This window comes from Martes martes (genome assembly GCF_963455335.1).
Source record: "Martes martes genome assembly, chromosome: 1".
NCBI lineage: Eukaryota > Metazoa > Chordata > Mammalia > Carnivora > Mustelidae > Martes > Martes martes.
In genome coordinates, this window is record NC_137888.1 from 65,623,608 (window position 1) to 65,647,113 (window position 23,506).

At 39.5% G+C, this 23,506-nt stretch overlaps 1 protein-coding gene across 1 annotated transcript in view; it reads right to left on the reverse strand.

The window, feature by feature from the left end:
* Positions 1 to 22,270, reverse strand: part of GPR156 (G protein-coupled receptor 156) — a 93,543-nt gene extending 71,273 nt beyond the window's left edge. The window contains exon 1 of the mRNA XM_080823891.1: positions 22,183 to 22,270. The gene's annotated coding sequence lies outside the window, so the exon portion shown is untranslated. The remainder of the gene's footprint in view (positions 1 to 22,182) is intronic.
* Between the last annotated feature and the right edge of the window lie 1,236 nt (positions 22,271 to 23,506).

The following is a 23,506-nucleotide window of genomic DNA, read 5'->3' on the forward strand; positions in this document are numbered from 1 at the left end:
TGATAGAATTATACTGAATCAGACTGGCTATTGGATTGGGTCCCCCACAGCATATAGGAAACAGTGTTGTGAGTAGTAAGTTTACTATAAACATAGGTCAACTGAATACTGGGCACATCCCAGGGCCCCTGGGCCAATTCAATCCTCCATCCCAGTCCTTGGGAGTTTGGTTTCACTTCACATATCCTAGGACCATTGGCGGTAGTAAGTGGCACTGAAATAGACAAAGCTGAGGAAGAATTTAAATCTCAGGTACATCATTTTCTATCTGTGGTGCTTTAGGTTAGTCACTTCTCCAATTATTAGCTGCCTCATCAATGAAATAAAGATAATACTATCTACACCTCATAGGTTTTGCTGATGACTAAATCATATACTGTATAGGATATATGCAAATATAACTTATATGTACTAGATCATCAATAAATAGTGGTTTAGTTCATTTCCATGATACAGAAGACTTGAAGGTGCATAACTGAAGTTATTCATCTTGTTTCTCTAAATATCCTAACAGAATTCCAAGTTCTGAATCATTAATGTATCTTCTAACATTGTGAGTAATGATCTTTATACTATATTTACAATCAGATTTTATTAAAAAATAATTAATTACATATCCCCAGTGGTAGAGGCCATGTGCATTAATTCAACAAATACTGATTGATCAATTATTATGCAGTAGTCACTGTGCTAAGAGCTAAGGATGCAGCAGGGAACAAGCCAAAGTGTTCTTGCTCTAGCACCTAGCACAGTGCCCGGTACATAGTAGGCGATCAATACATACTTTTGAAGTGGACCCAGAGACATAAAACATCACAGACGGGGCGCCTGGGTGGCTCAGTGGGTTAAGCCTCTGCCTTCAGCTCAGGTCATGATCTCAGGGTCCTGGGAGAGAGCCCTGCATCGGGCTCTCTGCTCAGCCGGGAGTCTGCTTTCCTCTCTCTGCTTGCCTCTCTGCCTACTTGTGATCTCTGTCTATCAAATAAATAAATAAATAAAATTCAAAACAAAAACATCACAGATAGGAGTCCTTGATTTCTAGGAACAATCCTCAGGACCATGTAGATACTCCTATAACTAAGTAGAAGCAGGAGGTTTCATTCATGGAGGGCTTGAACATCCCTCTCTGACTAGTGGGAACATCTCCTGCTTTTAGGACCCTGCGTTGATGTGTTTTTCTGACTCTTTCTATGCTCTCAGTATAAGCTAGCACAATCACAGAAACTGAGCATTGCTGCCTTATAGAGAGATCCTAGAGACCCCTTACAGACAGATCCCAGAGACCTGTTAATATTCCAACACTATAGCCAAGGAGTGGAGCTGGGAATTAAACCAAAAACCAAAAAACAACGTGCTAAAGCCCTTCTCAGAGTTGCATTGTTACCTAAAAGCACTTAGGTACTATTATGCAAATTACACATGCACAATTTCCATAAAAACCAGTCACAAATGTCAATTGGTGCTCATTAATATGCAATAAAATTCTCATTTGAAAACTATTAAGAGCCAAGAATGACTTCCACTTGGCTGCCCTCCTTTAATGAGAACTGCTGTGAAGTGCTCTGTTATTATTCATCAACAAAACAATAAGGTATCACAACAAATCAAGCTTCAGAAGGTAACAGAAGGACCTGAGAATGATCATTTGACATTTCAGAGGCTAGTTTTGGACAGCTCAAGTTTCATACTGCTACAGCTCAGACCTCTACATTTGGCTACTCAGAACATCAGCAAACTGCACTCTTTTTTTTTTTTTTTTTAAAGATTTTATTTATTCATTTACCAGAGAGAGGGAGAGCACAAGCAGGGAGAGAGGCAGGCAGAGGGAGAAGCAGACTCCCAGCAGGGAGCCTGACGTGGGACTCCATCCCAGGTCGCTGGGATCATGACCTGAGCCGAAGGCAGATGCTTCACTAACTGAGCCACTCAGGTGCCCTGCGAACTGCACTCTTTAACCTACCTTGCAAACAGAGCCAGGGTGATACTGAGCACTCCTTTAAAGAACATTTGTGAGGGTGCGACACAGCTGGAAAAAGGTAAACAAAACTTTAGTGCTGAGGTTCAGTCAGCTGGGAGACTGAACGTTTTCTTTCTCAAAAGAAGTGGAGATCCAAGGCCTTTGGAATTACTGGGGCTCTTCTCTGAAAAGCCTCCTGGTCAGAAATTTTATGAGTGAACTTCCATGCTGTGTCTCTGAATTCCTTCAGTTAGACACTGATTTTCTCTAAACTGTTGTTCAGAGTTGCTGTGCAACCCAATATATTTGTGTGAGAGCCATTCTGGCTCGGTGAGGATGAAGAGATGGAAAACATAAGCCATCAAACTAGACTGTCCCTTCTGCAGTCACTTCCTTAACAAATTATCCTAATCTTGGCCTGGAAGCTGAGGAAAGGAAGCTTTTCTAGGTATAGTTTAACACAGTGGTTATCAAACTTCAGTTTACATCACAATCACCTAGAGAGCGCCTTAAAAAACAGAGTGCTGGTCCCCACCTCCAGAGTTTCTGACTCAGTAGGTTCTGAGAATATGCATTTCTAGTAAATTTGCAGGTGATGCTGTAGCTGCTGGTGTGGGGATCATACCATGAGAACTGTAGTCCCACTAAAGGAAAGGCTTTTATCAAAGTTTGAACCACACAAACACTTGAAATAACCTGTAATTTGATACTTCAAGTGGCTGTGAGGAAGCTCATGTACACATTTATAGATCAAGTCATTTGACTTGTTCACTAGAAATTAATTTCAGAGAAGTACTATTAAGAAATTAGACACTTAGAATAGCACTCAATGTTTTCATTCTTTGAACCATGATTCTTATTTTTTTAAATTTATTTATTTTAATAAACATATAATGTATTTTTATCCCCAGGGGTACAGGTCTGTGAATCGCCAGGTTTACACCTTTCACAGCACTCATCATAGCCCATACCCTCCCCAATGTCCCACCACCCTTTCCCGTCCCCCCTCCCCCCAGCAACCCTCAGTCTGTTTTTTGAGATTGAGTCTTTTATGGTTTGTCTCCCACCCGATCCCATCTTCTTTCATTTTTCCTTTTCCTACCTCCCCCCAACCCCCCAGCCTTGCATCTCCACTTCCTCATATCAAAGAGATCATATGATAGTTGTCTTTCTCCGATTGACTTATTCCGCTAAGCATGATACCCTCTAGTTCCATCCACGTCGTCGCAAATAGCAAGATTTCATTTCTTTTGATGGCTGCATAGTATTCCATTGTATATATATACCACATCTTCTTTATCCATTCACCTGTTGATGGACATCTAGTGAACCATGATTCTTAAGTATTTTTATGGACACGAGATACTGATGAAAACTACAGACCCTCTCCTGAGAAACTTACAAATATGTAATATTTTACATGTAAAATCACAGGCCACCCATCACCCCTATCCCCCCAATAAACCTCAATCATCCCAAGTGCAGAGGCTCATTTCAAACCACAATTCAGCTGAACCCAAGGATAAAAGAAAGGTTTTGGTTGTTTTTATTGAAGTATAGTTGATACAATGTTATGTAATTTGAGGCATACAACATAGTGATTCAACAACTATATACTCTATGCTCACCACAAGTGTAGCTACCATACAACATTATTACAATACCATTGACTATATATACTCTCTATGTAGTACCTCTCATTCCCATGATTTCCATAACTGGAAACCTGTAGCTCCTACTCTCCTTCACCCATTTTGCCTGTCTTCCTACCTACCACCCTTTAGTCCTCACTCAGGTGGTTCTCTGTTTATGGGTCTCTTTCTGCTTTTTTTGTTGTTGTTGTTGTTATTTGTTCATTTGTTTTGCTTTTCAGATTCCACATATACGTGAAATCATATGGTATTTGTCTTTCTCTGACTTATTTCACTTAACATAATGCCCTCTAGCTCCCTCCATGTTATCACAAATAGCAAGAGAATGTTCCTTTTATGACTGAGTAATGTTCCATTGTGTAAATATATACATATACATCTTTGTAATCCATTTATCTATCGATGGACATTTAGGTTGTTTCCATATCTTGGTTATTGTAAATAATTCTGCAATAAACACAGGGTGCATATCTTTTTGAATGAATGTTTTCATTTTCTTTGTTTAAGTACCTAGTAGAGAAATTACTGGATCATATGGTATGTCTATTTTTAATTTTTTGAGGAAATCCTATACTGTTTTCCACAGTAGTTTCACCAATTTATATTCTCACCAACAGGTCACAAGAGTTCCCTTTTCTCCATGTCTTCACCAATACCTGTTATTTCTTGTCTTTTTGATACTAGACATTTTGACTGATGTGAGGCCATATCTAATTGTAGTTTTGATTTGCACGGCTTTCATGATGAGTGATGCTGAGCACCTTTTCATGTGTCTGTTGTTTCTCTACCTGTCTTCTTTGGAAAAATGTCCAATAAGGTCCTCCGCCCATTTTTAAATTTTTTTTTTTTGGTGTTGAGAAAAATTTTTTAATTTTTTCCTTATATTATTCTCATGAATCAACTATTTCTTTGTGGCTACCCACAAATAAAGTGTGGTACACTAAGCTAATGAAGTCTATGACAAACTCTTTCTTTCAGCAATTAAAATATTTTAATAATCATTTTTAATGTTTATTCTTTAATAATCTTTCTCATTAATCAGAATAGTATTTTTATTAGGAAAATTACTGACATAAATGAGTTAAATATCTATTATGTTACTATTTTTTTTTCCAGCTTGTCCTATGTTCCTTTTATTGTACTTCCTTACTTTCATTTTCCCATCCATTAGCTTTTAAAAAAAAAACAGCTCTATTGAGGTACAAAGTCCATATAATAAACTGTCAATATTTAAAAATGTCAATTTGATAAATTTTGACATGTGTATATATCTGCAAAACCATTCTTGCATTCAAAATAATGAACCAGTAATAACAGTTCCAATTTTGTTCCTTAAAAAAAAGTCGTTTTGGCTATTCTAAATACTTTACATCTTCACATGAATTTTAGAATCAGGTTATCAATTTCTATAAGAAGAGCATCTGGGATTTTGATTAAAATTCCATTACATCTCTAGATGAATTCAGGGAATATCAACATCTAAACAACACTGAGTCATCTACCCCTTGTCTTAGCTCAATTGGTACAACAAAATACCATATACTGGTTGGCTTATAAACAATAGAAATTTGTTTCTCATGATCTTGGCAGAAGTCCAAGACAGATGGCTGACTTGTATCCTCACATGATGGAAAGAGAGTTACCTGGCTTTCTGGCCTCTTCCTATAAGGGCACCAATCCCATTTATATGGGCTTTATCCTCATGACCTAATTATCTCCCAAAGGCCCCATCTCTAAATACCATCACATTGAGGACTAGATTTCAACAAATGAATTTCAGGGGGACACAAACATTCAATTCATACCAACCATGAACAAGGTCTATCTCTCCATTTATTTAGGTCCTCTTTCTCTCAGAAAGGTTTTGTAGTTTTCAGTGTGTAGTTCTTGCACAAGTTTTATCAGATATATCCCTAAGTATTTCATATTTTAATGCTATTATGATTTTTTTACTTTTAGTTGTGATTGCTTGACACTATATATCTCCACAATTGATGTCTGTATATTGATATTATATTTTGCAACCATGTTAAACTTACTTAATAGTTCTAGTGGTTCTTTTATAGATTCCATTGGATTTTCTATATACATGATCAGGTCACATGCAGATAAAGGCATTTTAACTTTTTTTCTAAACTGGATGCTTTTCATTTATTATTATTTCTTTCTACCTTATTGTACTGGCTACGACCTCCAAGACAATGTTGAATAGAATGTGTAAGAGTAGTCATCTTTGTCTTGTTCTTGATCTTAGGGAGGAAGTATTTGGTCTTTTATCGCTAAATATAATGTGAGATGCAGGTTTTCCATAGAATCCCTTTATGAGGTTAAGAAGCTTGTTTGTTTATTGAGATAGAAGTTTATTGAATACACTGCAAGGGAGCAGAGGCAGGACAGTAAAGAAGGCTGCCTGCCATGAGGCAGTGGGGGTGGGGACTGTAGTAAAGAGGGAGACTGAAGAGGTATGGGAATATATGGACTCTTCCTGTGCCCAGTTTTAAGTATCTCATTGGGTAGCTAGGGCTTATGGATATTTTGAGGTGGATTGCCTAATGAGCCTGTTTACATTCAGCCAGGAGGTCATAGTGGGCCTTTTTACCTTACTCAGATATCCATTGCTTAAACCTGTTGCCTTAAAGTGGCCTCTACATTCTCCCTCAACAGATCAACAACAACAAATCTTTGGCATTTGGGTGAAGGTCTCATCTTCAGCTGCTTCATGCTGGATGGGGGGGCACGCTGTCCCTACTTTAACTTGTCAGTCCATCAGGGGTTCTGCGCAGTTACAGACCAGAGCATGGTATTATATTAACATGCTGACAGGAATGTGAGTGAAATTCCCTGGTGGCCAGGTCCATGGGATTTAGGGGAGGGGACCCTCTGATGGTATGGGCTGGGATCCTTGTTGAATCATAATTTGTATATGGAATTGTTGGATTCACTAAGACGGGTAGGAATGTATTTTATCTGTAGATCAAGATGGTGGCTAGGTCTGCACGAACAAAGGAAAAAAGTGGGTGGGGGAAGGCTGAAAGAAGCAAGATGACTGAGAATCAGCCAGTGTCAGGAAAGGGTCCCAACCAAGTCCGTAATGTGTGCAGATTCACCCTGGACAAAGCTTCCACTGGCAACTACTGCACACTTTGGGAACGGAAGACCTCAGGACGTTGGGGTGGGAGATGAGAAGAAAGGGGTCCTTTGCCTTCACAGGCATGGGCAGTCTGACCTGTTGGCCACACAGGGAGCTGCCTTGGTTAGAGATCCTCAGTTGTCTAAGGAGTACTAGGGTTAGACCTCTGAAGGGCTGAAAAGAAAAAGGAGAGGAAGGGAAGGTTTCTTCCAAAGGGCAAGAGGGGAAATCCCTTACTCTTTCCAGCAAGGGCAGTCCCATTGGATCCCCCTAAGGCTTTGTAACGTCACTGAGGAGTAACCTCTGCTGGAGGTTTTCAGTTCCCCAAGGAGTACTAGTCAGTCTACCGAGAGAAATTCCCAAGAAATTCCCAGAGAATCCAAGGACAGTTCTAGGTTGACAGAGGGTTTCTGTATGGGCTCCACCAAATGTGGGGGGACCCAATGGGGTGGAGGCTGGTGGTGTGGGTGGTGAAAGAATTCATCAAAGACAGAACAAAGGAGACAGAAGTTTACTGAAAGCACTACAAAGGAGCAGCAGGCAGGACAGCAAAAGAGAGACTGTGAGGAAGTTCTCTTCCATTCCTAGTTTGCTGAGACTTTCTTTAATAGATGTGGGCTTTCACAATATTTCTTGAATGAACTTTGGTAATTTGTCTTTTTCAAGGAATCTTTTTACCTTATCAACGTTGATAGGATTATTGGGATAAAGTTTTTATAATATCTGTAGAATTTATAGTGGTATTGCCTCTTTAATTCATAACATAAGTAAATTGTGCTTGCTCTCTTTTTATCCTATCAATCTGGCTAAAGGCTTATTGAGTTTATTGATAGTCACAATTAATCAGCATTTGCTTTCATTGATCTCTACTGTTGTTTTGTTATCTATTGTATTGATTTCTGCTCTGATAGTTATTACTTTCTTGTGCTTACTTTGGGTCTCATTTGCTCTTTTTGTATAGTTTCTTAGGATGGAAGCTGAAACATTAATTTGAGACTTTTCTTCTTACAAACCTCAAGCACTATACATTTTCACCTAAGTACTGCTTTTGAAACATACTTCTCATTTTCCTTCAGTCCAAAATAATTTCTAATTTCCCTTTTTATTTCTTCTTTGACTCGAGCAATTTTGAAGGGCATTATTTAGTTTCCAAGTGTTACTGATTTCTTAACTAGTTCTATTGTGGTTAAGAACATACTTTATATTACTTGAATCCTTTTAAATGTACTGAGGATTGTTCTATGACCTAGAATATGGTCTATATAAATATTCCACTTGAAAGGAATTAATATTTTGCTGTTGATAGGTATAGTGCTCCATAAAGATCAATGAGGTCCAGATGATTCTGTTGGCTCCTTCTTCCATATCTTTAATTATTTTCTGTCTTCTTGTTATATCCATTACCGAGAGAAAGCCAATGAAATTTTGGACTACGGAGGTGCCTGGGTAGCTTAGTAGGTTGAGCATCCAGCTCGTGATTTTGGCTCAGGTCATGATTTCAGGGTGGTAAGATGGAGCCCCAATTCCTGCTGAGTGTGGAGCCTGTCAGAGATTCCCTCTCTTCCTCTCCCTCTGCCCTCCCCCTGCTCTTGCTCTAAATAAATGAAGAAATAAATAAAATCTTTCAAAAAAAATTCTAGACTACAATTATGAATTTGTCAATTGCTCTTTGAAGTCCTATCATTTCTACTTCATGTATTTTGAGGCTCTGTTGTTAGGTGCATAAATGTTTAATATTGTTATGTCTTCTTGATGACTACTTTACTACTTTATCATTCAAAAAATGATTTTCTTTATTTATAGTAACATATACTATATTACTATATAGTATATATATACACACATATATATACACATATATATTACTATATTACTATATTACTATAAATAAACTATAAAGAAAATCATATGTATATACTATATATACTATATATAGTATATATAATATATACTATATATAATATAGTATATATACTATATATAATATAAAACATATATACACTATATATACTATGTAATATATAAATATATATTATATGTACATACACATATATATTATATGTATATTATATTATATTATATACATGTATATATGTATATATGTATATATGTATATTATAATATACATATTATAATATACATATATACATATAATATGTATATAATATACATATATACACACATATATAATATATACTATATATTAAATAGTATATATATACTATATAGTATATATATACTATATATATAGTATATAGTATATATATACTATATATATCTCTATATATATAGAGAGAGATATAGATATAGATATAGATATAGAGATATATGTTTATATATATGTATATATATGTATATGTTAAATATATGTTTATATAGTATATATATACTATATATACTATATAAACATATATTTATATTTATATTTTATATATTTATATATAAATTTTATATTTATATATAAATATATATATTTATATATATAAATATATATTTATAAATATATATTTATAAATATATATAATATATATATTTATATATATATTTATATATATATAATTTATATATAAATATATATAAATATATATTTATAAATATATATAAATTTATATAAATTTATATATTTATATATTTATAAATATATTTATATATTTATATATAATATATTATATTATATTATATATTATATATAATACAGTATAGTAATATTCTTTGCTCTGCAATCTATATTTTGATTAGTGTGTTAGCATGGTAAATCTTTCCCATCCTTTAATCTATTTGTATCATAATATATGAAGTGTGTTTCTTGTACCTAGTATATTGCTGGCTTTACTTTTTTAAAAAATCCTACCGTTTTTTAAAATCCTCAACCTTTAGTTAGTTGAGGTGTTGAGAGCATTTACATCTAAAGTAGTTACTGATATATTTAAGTTTAAATGTATTATGTTGCTATTGTTTTTTATTTATCTCATCTCTTCCTTGTTCCTTTTTTTTCTTTTTCTGACTTCTCATAGGGAAATTGTTTCCATTTTATCCCTTTGTTGGCTTATTAACTATGCTTCTTTATTTTGTGATTGTTCTTGTGTTTATAGATATGTCTTAATTTGTCATAGTCTATCTTCAGATGATACCATATCACTTCACATGTAGTATAACAATATACTTCCATATCTCCATTCTTAGCCTTTGTGCTCATTGTTGTACATTTCCTTTTACACATGCTATAAACCCCATAGTTTTTTATTTTTCTTTCAGCTGTCAATTATATTTTAAAGGAGGTTTAAATCATAAGGCAAATCATTATGTAGTTACGTCTGTGGGTTTTTTTTTTTAATAGATCCATATTTCCTGATATCATTTCCTTCTTCTGGAAGAACTTCCTTTATCATTTCTTGTAGTGCACATTTGTGAGGGATGAATTCTTTCAGCTTTTATATATGTGAAAAAGTCTTTATTTTGCCTTTGTTTTGAAAGGTACTTTCACTGGGCATAGAATTCTATGTTGAAAGGTTTGAGTTTTTTCCCAGTACTTTAAAGATGTTGTTCCACTGATTTTTTTGTTTGCATTGTTTCTGAGGAGAAATCACTGCTATCCTTATCTTGGTTGAAAATGTTTTACTCGTTATCTCTTCAAATATTTTTCTGTGCCCTCTAGGGTCATTATAACTACACATACTACTAGTTTCTTCCTCTAAATATTCTTGAACATTGTTCTGGGATGCAGTTTAATTGAGAATAGTTTCGCCCTTTTTGTCTTCTTTTAAGATGTTAGACAAGATTAGAGCAGCGGCCAAAGAAGGATTAATTATTCCCCACTGCTAAGGCACTCCAAGCACACTACCCAATACCCTCAGAGTTATTAGCTTTTCTAATAGACTATAATTTTTCTAATATTGACTATTTCTAATATGACTTTTCTAATATGACTAATATTCCCAGCCCTCTATGAACAGCAAGTTACTGCTCCCTCTAATCCTTTTGAGTGGTTCTTTTTCCATCTCTAGGTAGTTTCCTTATAGGCCTGTGTTGACCAGGATTCAGTTTCATACGTGGTGTACTCAGTGAGGATCTCTGAAATTCTCTGTGTACTCTCCACTTTGATACTCTGTCTTGTAAACTCTAGCTGCCTTCGTCTCCCTGGACTTGAAACTGTCTTCTCAACTCAAGGAGTCTGCCTTCTCTCTTTTTGCACCATATTTTGGAAACTGTATCTTGATATGCCTGCTTTTGTTTTATCTCACTGAATATCAGAAACCCTTTAATAAAAATATAGTAGTTCTGGATCATTTCCTTTTCTCCAATGAATATGTTATTTTGCTTCTGTTAGGGTGCTAGAATAAAAACAGATTACTTTAATCTAATCAGTGAAATTAATCAGTGACTGATCTGATTGGGAATTAGATTTCAATTTCAATATGACCAGGTCTATTTCTGGGCTAATTCCTAGACATAGTTTTTTAGAAGTCCCAACTGAAAGCTTAGGATATTTGTATTAATCAGGTCCTCCAGAGAAACAGAACCAGTAATTTATGTATCAATAAAAGAGATTTATTATAAGGTTCTGTGGCTCATGGAATTAAGGAGGCTGAGAAATTCTGTGATCAGCTGTCTGTAAGCTGGAGACCCAGGAAAGCTGGCAGTATAGTTTGAAGGTTTGTGAGCCAGAAAGTTGACGGTGTAGGTGTCAGCCAAAGTGTGAAGGCCTGAGAACCAAGAGCAGCAAGGACAGTAGAAAATCAATGTCCCAGCTCAAACTGTGAGGGAGAGAAATTTCAACCTTCCTCTGCCATTTTGCTCTGTGCTACTTATAAACTGGTGAACAACTTGGAAGGAAAATTGCTCAGATCGCTGGGCTAATTCTCTTTCTCTCTTCTTTCCATAATCAGGTCTCTCATCAGACTAAGAATGTTATGCACATCTTTTCTGGATCTTAGCAGCTGCTTTTGGTTTAGGGTTAGCTCCTCCTCACCTGCTACTTAGTAAATAGTAAATGTCTCAAGGGAAAAACAACCTAGTATGTGGGGGCACTTACTGAGTTTCTCTTCTTTATGAGCTCTTAGCTCTCAAGTTCTAGTTGCCTTAGTAGATCTTTTATGAACTCAACTCAATTTTTAAAATCTAGCTTTTCAGGACACCTGGGTGACTCAGTCAGTTAAGCATCTGACTTCTCATTTTGGCTCAGGTCATGATCTCAAGGTCATGAGAGTGAGCCCCATGTTGGGCTCCACATTCAGCAGAAGTTTATTTGTTTATTTGTTTCTAAAACAAATAAATAAGACATCTTTAAAAATATATATATATATAAATTAAATTTAGCTTTTCCAGATGTCCTTTTTAGGAGCAGAAGTCTACTACATGCACATGCTTAACGCCTTACTTTTTTTTTTTTTTTTTTTTTTACTGACAAGACCAAACTGTTTAAAGATAATCTTTATAGACACAAATGACAGTGAAAACAGTATAAGATATAACTACCCTTACTATTAACTATGAGACCAATTAAGATACATTATAGAATTCCTAAGTTATAAAAGACAAACCTATTATAGGGACTGGTTTTACTATCATTATTACTGGTCAGTGTGTATTTGAAAATTAAAACTTTCTATAAAAGTATGTATTAACACAAAGGCTAATGCTTATTCTACAGGTGTATACATGTTCAAACTAAAGTTAAAATTTCTCCTTAGAAATTCATTGCAATAACTTCTATGCTGGTATTCTTTTCCTCCTTTAGTTTTCAGTCTAGGACATAGAAATCCATTTCAAAGCTATTGAGTAAAAGTTAGCATGTGTTATGGGTGCCAATAGCCAAATGTCTGCTACAGAACTTCATCATTTCTTTCCCTTATTAGCTAACGTTTACATTCTGAACATAGACTCACAACTGGGTTTCTAATAAGAATTAGAGATCACAGATTTCTATAAAGTGTCTATGAGCTCATAGGTCCCTGGTCATACAGCAGCCTTTATCTGAGGATTTTAAGATCTCATTTACTTCTTACTATTTTATTAGTTTGCATTTTGTATTTCACTTGTTTGTATTCACTAGCTTCCCTTCATGCTTCTCTGCTATTTTTTCCTAGCCCTGGTGTAGTGGGAATCTCACTCCTCTCTAGTTTGGTGGACCAGATTACAGTTTTACATCCAAACAAGAGAAAAAGTAAATATGAGAACCACGAAGTGCTGGGAAGTTCACTTCTAATACCACGTTTGTTAAAATCATTTGTTTAAAAATGTTCGCATCTGTTGCTTGGCACTGATCCTTAAGCTTCAAGACCCCTACCTTCTTAACTAATTATCCTCATGTCAAGTAATCAGTTGTAGTTGATTGACTATACACTCATAAAACTCCCCAAATCTAAGTCCCTCAAAATAGAGGGAAAAAACTGGGATTGAATTAAAGAACTTTTCTCAATTCCACTATTAAAGAAAAGGCATTAAAAAAATAAAGAAAAGGCATAAAAGGGAACATAGCAGATATGGTGTTGTGAGAAAGCATTGTAAGAGCTTATTTTCTCTGAAACCCTGCCCCCACCCCACCCCGCAACTGATCACGCTGCTCCTGCCACAGATGAAGACCATGTATAATTCCACAGCACGGAATAAATGAGCAAGGAGAACTGTAAACAGTCTGTCCAACCAGAAGCAATAGAGACACAATGCAACCAAGACACTGCAGACCCCATTTCCCACTGAGCTAATATAATCCACACTTGGCAAGGAGGAATTCTCACTGCAGGGCTTTCCTGCCTAAAGACACAGGTTCCCCTGGAGAAAGGAGGTGGGAGAGGGGACAGGAAGACAAAAGAAGGGAGGGAAACAACTGCTGTAGGGGAGACCCACAGTGAGAAGTAAAATTGTGTGTATTCCCTCTGCCCCAGAAATGCCAGTTTGGGAGCTCTCTCTATGGAAATGGAAACCAAAGTGTAAGGATGAATGTAAGATGTTCACTGTGGCATAATTCATTGTATAAAAAAAAAAAAGCTGGAGGGAAAACTGGAATATCTATCAATACAGAAATAATGGGAAAAATTATGGAATTTCTACAAAGAAATATTAAGTAGCTATTAAAAATAAGAAATTGGATCAATTAGACTTATATGTAGAATAATGTACATAACATAACAAATAAAATGAAACAAATAACAGTGAATGGTATTATATGATCTCATTTACATATGAAATAGAAAATAACTCTGCATATTTGTTTGAACATAAAAAAGGAGTGAAGGAATTCACACTTAAATTTTAATAGTGGATCTGTCAGGAAAATGGAGGGGGAGAGGAAGTGGAGATTAATAACATTTTCTTTATAGACGACTGTTTTACTAGACTTGTTACAATGAATGTGTACTGCTTTTATAATTTAAAAATGTAATAAGTTAAAAATATAAAAAGGATTTATTGACTTTATAATTACAAGCAATGCCAGACCCCAGAGTTCAGTGGGATGTGTAGTTCTCTAGCATTTGCTTTAGATTGATCCTGGTGGGCAGAGGTAAATAGTAACTTCTGCTCTCGAAGACAGGCCTCTCCTTGTGTCCCCCAACAACACCCAATTAAAGCATAGACTTGATAGTGTCCCTGGAGAGGGTCGGTGGCTGTGAAATGAAAACCACAGGTACCCCTCTGAAGCCTCAGCCATGGAGCTTTCCAAGGCGCTGCCTGAGCCAGTGAGCAGCCAGCAGACACACAGATGAGAATAGAACGGGCTTTTGTCTAGAAAAACCCCGCGACTCCAACTCCTGACAGCCTTTGTTGGCTCCTGTTCCAAACTTCAAAGAATAGATGCACAAGGCTGGCCCAGCCTCTCCAGGGATAAATACCACACTCTGTGGGAAAGAGGCTGCCGCCCAGTTTTGAAGCATTCTGTATTAGCACTTTGGGGAACATTTCTTTGAGGACCACTGGAAGTTAGTTGTGGGCCTTCCAATTGTTACCCACAGGATAGAATTAAGGCCCTGAAGGAGTGACACTGGCTCAGTATTTGCATCTGGTTTCATGCTGATAGAAGCTTCCAGAGCTTTTGAGGGGTAATAAATATATGATATTCAATAATAAAGAAAATAATGTGCAGAAGCTAACAGCCTGTGAAGAATAACTTTTTTGATCACTCATTCATCTTTCAACATCTTTTCTCTTCTTGTACAACCCTACTGTCCTCCACCAGGCCTCTTCTTCTCCGTAGTTAACCTCTTTAATAGATTTTTTTTAAAAGATTTTATTTATTTATTTGACAGACAGAGATCACAAGTAGGCAGAGAGGCAGGCAGAGAGAGAGGAGGAAGCAGGCTTCCTGCTGAGCAGAGAGCCTGATGCGGCTTGATCCCAGGACCCTGGGACCATGACCTGGGCCGAAGGCAGAGGCTTTAACCCACTGAGCCACCCAAGCGCCCCTAGATTTTTTATTCAATGTTTTCCTGATTATCATAGAAATGCTAGAGAGTTCATGGAAAATATGGTTACATTTTTTAAAAAAGTAATCACTTAGAATCCTACTGCTGACAATATTTTAGAATACTTTCTTTTTGTCTTTATACTTACTTTTTCTTTTTAATTCTTTATTTAAATTCAATTTAGTTAACATATACTGTATTGGTAGTTTCAGGGGTAGAATTTAGTGATTCATTAGTTGCGTATAAGAACCAGTGCTCATTACATCAAGTACCTTCCTTAATGCCCATCATCCCCCTACCTACCTCTCCTCCAGCAGCCCTCAGTTTGTTTCCTAAAGTTAAGAGTCTCTTATGGTTTTCCTCACTCTCTATTTTCATCTTATTTTATTTTTCCATCCTTTTCAAAGCAGGTCTGTGTGTAGCTTCACAAGTATAGATGAATGTCTCACATATATACCTAATATTATAAATAAATATGAGAGAATATGTGGAAGTGGAAAAGGGTTTGGGCAGTGTGTTGCTGTTGTCGCCTGCACAATTGTGGTGTGGCTATGTGTTCTGGTGTGTCAAGCTGGTATTCATATTCCTCAGACTAACTGGGACAACAGCCTTCATGCCTCAGCCCTGCTTTTCTCCTTACAGCTGCCTTGGAACTCAGCAATATTTGCATGGAAAAAATCCCCTTGGGTAGTTACTGGATCTTCTTTCATCCCAGTTTTTCACTTGAAGATAATTGAGTACATTGGATCCCAGCAGGCCACTATTCTCTTCCCTTCCCTGTCTCTTGATATTACCATTTCTGCTCCCTCTTTATTGGATCTTCTGGGTTTATCCTAACAGCATCCAAAAGCAGGCAGCCATCACCAGCCTGGACACAACCAGAGAATCATCAAAATGCCCATTTGGAAAAGACACTCAATTAAGCATGCGTTCCGTTCACATGTTCAGTGAAAATACTATAGTTAATGTGGCCTTTGGGAGACTCCACTTCATGGAAAAAAACCAGGAATGTATCAGATTAGAGGCAAGAAGGATCTTGTTGGTCTAGAGTATTGCTTGTCCAGTACTTTAGACACTCACCATGCCTTCAGTCCAGGCCACATCTTCAGGCCCTTACCATGTCCCTAGTTAAGACACCTGCTTCTGTCTTCTCTCTCCAGGTCTCCCCAGTTACCCTTGGAGAATCAGGATAGATAGGTGGCAGTGCCAACTGACTGTCTGACATTCCAACACAGACAGATGGCAGTGGGAAAGCCCAGAGCACTATTCCCTGGGTGTTCCCATTGTCCCTCTGGAACAGGTACCCATGATAGCAAGAGAGCAATTCCAAGCAACAAAACCCTGGGCAGAATCTTGGAGTTTCTCTACGAGGCCTTCCCATGCTCTTCCTTGTCCTCATACCAAGAAATCACTTCTCTCCATCAGAACTCCAGAGCTTCCTGCTAATCTATATCTATGCAAAGCTCCCCACTGCAGAACTGAAAACTGAATTCCTCTGAGGAATTCTTCTTCCATCACTTCTACAATGAGCTCTTCCTTATCACAAACATCATCAAGTACAGATGCTGATAGGCTTAACACCCCTATCTCCCTCCCTATTTTCATGACTAACTAAAAAGGCAACATCCTGAGGACACTTTTAAATAGGAACTTACAATATGAAGGGAGAACACAGGTGGAAAGGGGCCAGGCAGTTCAGCCTATAGGTTATCAATCTGCATGACCTCCACCTTCTACTGTCAGTTGCCCCTCTCGTCACTGCCCAGTAGCCCGGTCAAAGCAAGCCTGAGTTCTGCAGTGATGGTCTGACAGCCTCACTGCTGGGTCCTCTGTTGCCTGGCAACCCACATCTTCAGTACACCAACCCAGATTTGGGTTCAGGTATTAAAGGGGGTACTCAGACCCTCTCACCTGGCCCTACAAGGCAAAGTGGTCATGGGGAAGAGCAAGGATGCAGCACACAGTCTACAAATTTAATTTGAGTTGCCACATTCTGAGTATATGTGAGGCAAGAAGGTAGTTGGTGAGAACTGTTTCTGGTCAATCCTAGGAGTATATTGAATGCATCTATTCTACCTCCTTTAGAATAGACTGCACATCTCTAGGCTGAACTGGACACAGCCAAATATTCTGGAAGCGCCTTGGACATAAACAGACCTCAAGGCCTTGCTTGGGTTGGATGCACTTCCCAGGAATTGCTTAAATTTTGACCCAGTCTCTGATCAAAAGTTACATGGTTCCCTACAACAAACAGACTGAAGTCCACGCTCTTGTGTTCTTGACAAGCTGGCCTATAGCTCTCATGCTTTATCTCTTACTGCAAACCTGCCCTGACCTGACCCTCCTCACCTCTTCACCTCACTGAAGCCACACCAGCACTCTGGCCCTGACTCCAACACCCAATACTGAATACCAGCTCGAGTTACTCTCTTTGAGGGAATGTTCTTCCACACTACAGCTGCCAGTCAAAGCACCACACCTCCTCTCGAGCTCTACTCAAAAGACACTTCTTCCTTGGAGGAAAATAACAATCACTCCTGAAATAGCTAGTTCTCTGCTCTCCACCTGGAAACGCTGGCTAGCCTCCACGCCTTCCCCACAGTTTCATAACAGGTGTGATAATTATAGCACTCAGTATAGTTGTCATGTATAAGGCCTGTCTACATCAGTGTCAAAGGGACTATGTCTTTCATAGGCCGGTTCCTTCATGCTTCCATCTGGAATGAATCCCACCTTCATTAATTCTTCCTCACCTCTAACAGGTTCTTTGCACAACCCCTTCTGGGTTCACACCTTTAGCAGTGCTCTATTAACAGGTCTTTCTTTTTTGCAATCCATTTTCTTCAACACACACCCTCTTTCTCTTGATCCAGACATTACTAATACCCATTTTTCTGTTTGCTCATCCTCCCCCCTCCCTGCAAAGCAGGGTAAACTGCAAGGTGGGGTTCAATAACATGGGGTATTCTCTGGCTATATCATCTATCTCTGAGTACCTCATGATTATGACAAGTGCCTCAGAAAAACACCTTGAGAAGTCTAGATGGAAACCAATGCCCCATGGAAACACATAAATATTTTATCAGGCTCTGAACAAGACTCTTGCTCATAAATATTTAAACTCCTTGATAGCACAATGTTCAGTGGCTGATTAGAGTCAACTTGTACTGAGGTGGGGAGCTGAGAGGAAGAAGGAATACAATAGCAATGATAGCAGGCATTCTACAGAGTTCCTTTTAAGGATCTAAAAACACTGAAAATCCTCCTGAGGTCTCCCCAATTTGCACAGACATTCATTTTCCAAGTGCTCTCCCTCTGAAGTGGAAGGTTGGTCAGTGCCCATTGGAGTGGTCTTAGAGAAGGCACTCACCACTCACTGGGCTGCAGGCAGGCTGCTACTGCATCACAGCCCCAGTAACCTTGTCATACTTCTCTCAGCACTGGTGGCACAAAGAAGAACTTCAAATTAAGTACACAGGACTCAAGATGAGGCAGACCCTGTAAGAATCTTCGTGGCAGCTTTATTTAAAATAGCCCCAAACTGGAAATAACCCAAGTGCCCATCAGTAAGAGAATGGGTAAGCACATGGTAGATAGTCGTATGAAGGAATCTGATCTTGGAATAAAAAGAAATGAACAACAGATACACTCAACAGCATGGATGAATCTCGGACATCATATTGAGCAAAACAAAGTCAAATGCAAAAGTATGTCAGAGTGAATGCATTTATATGGATGTTTAAGAATGCAAAACAAATCTACGAAGATAGGAGTCATAACAAAGTCTGCTTCTGGATGGTAGGGATGACCAGAAAGAGACACTGGGGAAATTTCTGGGGTTAAGGTTTTTTTTTTTTTTTTTTTTTAATCTTGTTTGGAACGTGCATTTGTCAAAACTGGCCAAACTTCTAGCACGGGATTCAACTTCAAAACACCGTGGGGGGGGGGGCACCTGGGTGGCTCAGTGGGTTAAGTGTTTGCCTTTGGCTCAGGTCATGATCCCAGGGTCCTAGGATTGAGCCCCAAATCCGCTGGGCTACCTGCTCAATGGGGTGCCTGCCTCTTCCTCTCTTTTCCACTTGTGTTCTCTCTCACTATCTCTGTCTTTCTCTCAAATAAATAAATAAAATATTTTAAAAAGAAGTGCTGTGAGGATAAAAGAGGCCACTCATCTCCAGGATCTTCATCAACTTATAAATTATTGATTGACCCAAATTACCTAAAAAGACTTCTAGTATTTTACCAAGGGTCCTGAACCTTTATGGGAGTTAGTGCCTTGTTGTGTCACTTAATTACCTAATTAATTCAATAATTATTTATTAATCACTTATAATATGCCAAACAGGAACACAGCGATGAACACAACAAAAAATTTCTTGTCCTTATGGAGCTGACATTTGAGTGGGGGTATATTGAACAATTAACAAAGAAACAGCTGTATTATATAATGCCAGATAATGATAAAGCAATGAAGAAATAAAGCAGGGTCAGAGGACAGGGAGTGAGTGACAAAGGCACGTTTTGGATCAGGTGGTCAGGGAAGGCCTGATCAAGGAGGTCCCATCTGAAAAAAGATCTGAATGAATTAAGGACAGAAGCAGTGCAAGTATCTGAAGGAAGAGTGTTCAGGCAGAAGGAAGAACAAGAGAGGGAAGAGTGACAGACTATGAGGTCAAACAGGTCAGATTGCATAAGGCTTTAAAAGGTAAACCCTGGAAGAAAGTGGATTTTCTTCAGAGTGTGAAGAGAACCATTAGAGAGTGTTAAGCAGGGGAGTAATATAATCCAACTGATGTATTAAGAATGGGATAAAGAAGGAAATTAAGACATCTGCCCTATTCCTAGGGAAGAGTCAGAATAAGATCCAGATTTTTCCCCTTTCGAAATCTTAATAACCTTTACACATCTATTTCTTAAAAAAAAAAAAAAAAGATTTTATTTATTTATTTTAGAGAGAGAGAGAACACAAGTGGGGCAGAACAGAGGGAAAGGGAGAGAGACTCTCAAGCAGACTTTCTGCTGAGAACAGAGCATGACTTGGGGCTCAATCTCATGACCCTGAGATCATGACCTGAGCTGAAACCAAGAGTCAGACACTTATCGGACTGCACCACCCAGGTGCCCCCACACATCTATTTCTTAACCACCTTCTGATTCAAGCTCTGTCTGGGGCCAGATCACATACTTCTGGATTTCAAACTCTGATTTTCATTAACAAGTTTATACCTCAAGATAAAAATTGAGGTAGGTAACGTCTCTGTATGTTGGAAAATTTTTCATAATAAACTGTTCTAGTTAAAGAAAGGAGAAGTAGGGGTTTGCATCCTTTATCAGGCAAAATTAATCAGCAATCAATAGGAATGTTATAATTCTCAACAACTTTCTGTAAAATAAAGGTTCTGATTTTTAACTAAATGTGGAACATTCCTTCCAATCATTTCAAATCCAACTTCTCTGCCCAAGTGAGTCAATGTTCCACTGTCTCTGGCAAGTCAGACCCTTGGTGCTTCTTTCTTCTCTTCCCGCTGCCCCAATGACTTTCTGAAAATCTACAAGCAAGTGCCATTAAATGTGAATTTGTGGGGGTGGGAGGGCAAACTCCTTCAACCCCATCTGGAAATACCCTTATGTTCAGACAACACGAAAGGAACCATTAAAAACCTCAGCAGGAAACAAACTGTAAGCATCTATTGTCCTCCCCACAGAATCTCCTTCCCTTAATCATTATTTTCCCTCTTTTGAGAGCCTTCTAGTCTGGAAGTCTGTGGCCTCATCCCCTTCACCCCTAAGATTCCCCTAGGCCACAATTCTGCTTTCACTAGACTTGACTTTCTCTATCCCCAGGCTACCATAACTCAGCCTCTGACCAGGTTCAACTTAGACTTTATTGAGGGAGAGGGGGAAGCTAAAAGCTGGTGGTAGAAGAGGAGGTGAAATACAGGGAGCAGTCCAGAGACAATGGTGGCCCTGAAGTGGAATTAGGCTGCCAAAATGGCGACCAGAGAGCCCCGACCCCCACACTTCCAGAACAACTCAAGTAAAGCCTGCAACGCATTTTATTCTCCAGACTCAAATGGACTTGCTGCTACCCAAGCCCACAAGAAGGCCTTCTGTGCTGAATATCGCCATTGATGGAGAAAAATTAATTTTCCTTTGCAGGCCTTGCTACCTAATATGACTACTCAACAATTTTTCCAGCTTTTAATCTATACCCGAAAATGTTTTGCTTTTACTTAGGGATGCCATAATTTAAGTCCTCTACCAAGAAAGACATTTCATTACAGGCTAGGATATAATTTGCCTGCTATTCATGCATGCTTGTACCTAGAAAACCAACAAAGGGAAGAGTAAGCGCATGCCATGACCTCTCTCCCCACAGATTTCTATTCTGCAATGTTAACAAAACTCAACTTTCAAAACAAGGTTCATCTTCGGCAGCAGCACGAGTATACTTAGTTATACACCATTCAAACATCGAGTTCTAAGAAGTGGCCTCTGGGTAAGTTGGAAACGGGCGCTTGCTGGGGTACAAGGATGCTGCAGTTCCCGGGCTATTCTTCTCTGCCCAGAACAAGGCATTTTGACAGGCAATGAAACCTTCTCCGTTCGGGACCTCACACTCGCGGTGAGGGAGCCCATCCCCCCCGGCCAGCCACCCCGCACCCTGGGGTGAACACTGGGAGACAAGCTCCGTGGAGAGGCTGTGGAAAACTGTTCCAGGGTCTCTCAATTTCAGCAGCGTGTCGTTCACTGAACAAAACTGAACAGCCGCAGCCCCCCTGCCCACCAAAGACCAGTACCCTCCCCTCTCCTCTCAGGAAGTTGCCGCCGGCACTCCCGGTGAGCGACGTCGGGCTCGCCTCCAGTTCCGAAGACAGCTTCTTAACCGTTTCCAAAGAAACCGCCCAGATTCTGGAAAGGAGAGCAAGCCCTTCCCCTTTCCACTTCTCGCATGTAAGTGTTTGATGTTTTGTGGATACATAGTGTCCACAGAGAGGTCCTACAAAATCCCGAATTTGGGATCCTCGAGGGCGCGCTGCTCACCTCACCAGGTCTCCGACCGCCGAGAAGCGCCAAGCCCGCGTCTGGCGGCGGGATGCCCGCGGTCCCCGGGTCTCTCGCGGGTTCGCCGGGCTGGAAAGGACCTGGAGGGACGGGGGGCAGGGCAAGGGCCAGGGCCAGGGCGAGCGGCCGCGCCCATCGCCGCGCCGGGGGCCGGGCGTGGAGGCGGCGGGACGGCGGCGCCTGCCTCTGCGGTCTGCGCGGGGCGCGCGCTGCCCTCCCTGGCCGCCTCCGGCCGGGGCGCTGCTGGGGCCGCGCCTCCCGCTCCTCCCCTGGCACCGCCCCGCGTGGCGCGCCAGCCCCCTGCTCAGCCAGGGAGGCCCGCACGGCCAGGGCGCGCGGACCCGCACGCCCCACGCGCCGCGCTCTCCGTCGACCCGCGGCTGCAGGGGCAACCCCGCCTCCGGCCGCCGGGCTCCGAGACCCTCCGCCCGCCTGAGACTTGCCCTCTGAGCCCCGGCCCAGCGGGCGGGGTCCAAACTGGCCAGGAACAGGCTGGAAGGTTTCCACGGGAAAGTTCCTTTTTTATTTCTGGGGTGGAGTCACCAAGTAGTGTGCTTATTTTATGCTCTCTAGGTTTTCCAAAGTCTTTACGTTGAGTTCGTACTTATTTTATAATCAGAAAGACAAGGGCGTAACTTTTTCCAGGAATGCTAAAAGGAAACCACAAACGAGATGTCCATCCATTCAAAGATGTGTGAGCCTCCGTGCTTAAGACACCCTGAAGAAGTCATTGGTTGGGAGATCTGGAAAGGGTCTCGGGAATCTGTTTAGACTTTTCATATTTCCATTTATTCTATTTAAAAAATCTCAGACGTATTTATGCTGGTTGGGAAATGCCACACATTTACGAGTGCCTTGAGGAAATCCTTGGCTGGCCAGGGGACAAGGGAGGAAAGCCAGGTGGGGCCGCTCCCACCCCAGCCAGACGGTGGTGACATTCCTAGATGTCTCATACATGAAGTTAATTACCCAGAAGAATCCTTTTCACAGGAAGGGTTCTACCCAGGAGGAAAATAAGAGGAAACACGGATAGCCAAGGGTTATCTCAATGCAGTTGAGCAAAAAGCTGGATTGCCTAAGAACAAGAACTATGTCTGAGATTTTATTCAGGATTCTTTCTGGAGTTCTCATTCCACAGCTCCTGATGCTTTCATTTGGAACATGAAGAAACTGAGGAGGACGCATTTGATCCTCTTCATTGGGTGTTGCTATAGTTAAGAAGGCTTTTGGGTTCATCTTTTCCTTAGGACAGAGGACTTCAGAGAGCAGAACTAGATCTTTGGTTCTATAGTTCTACACTGAG